Source organism: Nicrophorus vespilloides, unplaced genomic scaffold (genome assembly GCF_001412225.1).
Source record: "Nicrophorus vespilloides isolate i.1.1-1 unplaced genomic scaffold, Nicve_v1.0, whole genome shotgun sequence".
Lineage (NCBI taxonomy): Eukaryota > Metazoa > Arthropoda > Insecta > Coleoptera > Silphidae > Nicrophorus > Nicrophorus vespilloides.
Window position 1 is genome coordinate 1 of NW_017096071.1, and position 3,330 is coordinate 3,330.

Below are 3,330 nucleotides of genomic sequence, written 5' to 3' on the forward strand. Positions count from 1 at the left end.
AATGACCATAAAAGTGTCAATTTTTGGGGGTTTCGGAGTTGAATAATTCATTGTCAATGTCAACCAATAAAATTGCGGTTTCATCTTTCAAATAACGGATAAATCCATACGATTATCAATAAATTACATCAAGAATTTATGTTTTTTTAATAATTTCATGAATTCTACAGTTAATGCAATTATAAAGAATAGATATGATTGAGAAAATCATAAAGAATTGAATTGTCAAACATTGTTTCAAATTGTGTCATTAGTAATAAGCCTATTTGATTAATCATGAAAACAAATCAAAACAAATATTAATAGTAATGAAAACAATTGAATTTGAGACAACTCGATTATTATCAACTATTTTTGTTTATTAAACATATATTGATCATCGATGTATAAAATTGTTGTAGAAAATCAATATTCTGAGTTGTGTTTTCTTTATGAAGTAATGACGAAGGACGCGTCTTAATGAGAATTAATTAATGACCATTAAAGTGTCAATTTTAGGGGGGTTTCGCAGTTGAATAATTCATTGTCAATGTCAACCAACAAAATTACTGTTGCATCTTTCAAATAACGGATAAATCCATACGATTATCAATAAATTACATCAAGAATTTATGTTTTTTTAAAATAATTTCATGAATTCTACAGTTAATGCAATTATAATGAATAGATTTGATTGAGAAAATCATAAAGAATTGAATTGACAAACATTGTTTCAATTGTGTCATTAGTAATAAGCCTATTTGATTAATCGTGAAAAAAAAAATCAAAACAAATATTAATAGTAATGAAAACAATTGAATTTGAGACAACTCGATTATTATCAACCATTTTTGTTTATTAAACATATATTGATCATTGATGCATAAAATTGTTGTGGAAAATCAATATTCTGAGTTGTGTTTTCTTTATGAAGTAATGACGAAGGACGCGCCTTAATGAGAATTAATTAATGACCATTAAAGTGTCAATTTTTGGGGGTTTCGGAGTTGAATAATTCATTGTCAATGTCAACCTACAAAATTACGGTTTCATCTTTCAAATAACGGATAAATCCATAAGATTACATCAGGAATTTATGTTTTTTTTTAATAATTTCATGAATTCTACAGTTAATGCAATTATAATGAATAGATTTGATTGAGAAAACCATAAAGAATTGAATTGACAAACATTGTTTCAATTGTGTCATTAGTAATAAGCCTATTTGATTAATTATAAAAAAAAACAAAATCTGAATGTTGAATCTCAAATATTCATAGTAATGAAAACAATTGAACTTGAGACAACAACAAATGAAAACAAATGTCATTGCTTACTCGATTATTATCAACTATTTTTGGAAAATCAATATTCTGAGTTGTGTTTTCTTTATGAAGTAATGACGAAGGACGCGCCTTAATGAGAATTAATTAATGACCATAAAAGTGTCAATTTCTGGGGGTTTCGGAGTTGAATAATTCATGATTCAAATTGAATCACGTCTTGTTTTTCAATTTAGTTTTCGAGAAGAAAAAAAATGTACGTTTGATCCTAATGGTTTGTTGATGCAGATGCAGGCAGTCTCCTCTATTTTACCTGCACCACATTTCCTTTCTCTGTGTTTTCTTTATCGCCAAAAGGGGGATAACGGGAACACGTGCAAATGTTGTCCATCCGCTTCTCGGAATTTCCCGTTTCCCCCAACGCCGCGCAGCTGAGAGGAAAAACGTTCCCTCTTCCTGAAATAATCTGAGCCCATCCCCAAAAAAAAGTCCACACAAATGCGCACATAGAAAGACAATTTGCTTGATTCTAATTTGATTACCTAAATAAGAGAATGCGACGGTGATCAGGCAGCAAACGTAAACAGTCCTCATCGACATGTTTCGGGCATTTCATTTAACAGTTAGTCCATTCGGCCCGAGGGGTTTTCCTTCTTCAGTTCAATACACCGGCGTTATTAATACGACTCCGAAAGGATCGAATGGGCACTGGAAACAAACTCACTCACACACACAACAAAGTAGTCGTGGGCGTCGCGACGCCCTCGCTTTGTTTTTGTTTCTTTCCGCACAAACACACACTCGATTTGCACTTATTGTTTTTGTTACATTCACACACCTCTGTTTGTTTTTCTTCTAATTATTATTATTTCTCGTATGTAAACACCAGCGATTGATGATGGTGATGATGATGGTAGTAGTTCTCTGCACTCTTCGGCAGGACCGTCACAACAACAAAAGACCCTTTTTTGACAGAAAGGCGCTTTTTGACAGTCTCCGCGGAGGTGCGACGAAGATGCCTTCGAGGAGGAGAGAGACAACGCGGAAAAGATCAATGAAGCTTCTGAGGGAGGGGGGTGCGGAGAGGTGCGAGCGGGTTACCCCCAGATGCGCCGGCTTTGTGAAAAAATCAAATTGCCGCTCACTTTGACGAAGCACGCACGAACATTGACGAATTTCCACGACGATTTTGAATTTCCCGCCAACGCTGTTGCATAAGTTGCATCAAGCATTCAGCTGAAACTACAGTTTTCGTACAAATTTCATGAAAATTTATAAATATTTATTAAAATTTGACAAAATTTCATGAAAATATAAAAATTTACAAAAATATTTCACTTTTAAAGAAGATTAGAGAAATTTTCATGAAAATCGTAATGAATTTAAATAGAAAATTGAAAGATTTGTCAAGAATTCTTACTAAAAATTGATGATTTTTGGGAAAATTTATTCATTAATTGTTAATAAATCAAGAATAATTGGTTGATTTTGGTTGATAATAATTTCATGAAATCTACAGTTAATCCAATTATAATGAATAGATTTGATTGATAAAACCATAAAGAATTGAATTGACAAACATTGTTTCAACTGTGTCATTAATAATAAGCCTGTTTGATTAATCATGGAAAAAAAATCAAAACAAATATTAATAGTAATGAAAACAATTGAATTTGAGACAACTCGATTATTATCAACTACTTTTGTTTATTAAACATATCTAATTCATTGTAATTTTTCAAAATTATTTAGTACAAATTTCATGAAAATATAAAAAATTACAAAAATATTTCACTTCTAAAGAAGATTAGAGAAATTTTCATGAAAATCGTAATGAATTTAAATAGAAAATTGAAAGATTTGTAACGAATTCTTACTAAAAATTGATGATTTTTGGGAAAATTTATTCATTAATTATTAATAAATCAAGAATAATTGGTTGATTTTGGTTGATAATTTAAATTAAAAAAAAGTTTTTTTTTTTTAATAATTTCATGAATTCTACAGTTAATGCAATTACAATGAATAGATTTGATTGAGAAAACCATAAAGAATTGAATTGACAAAC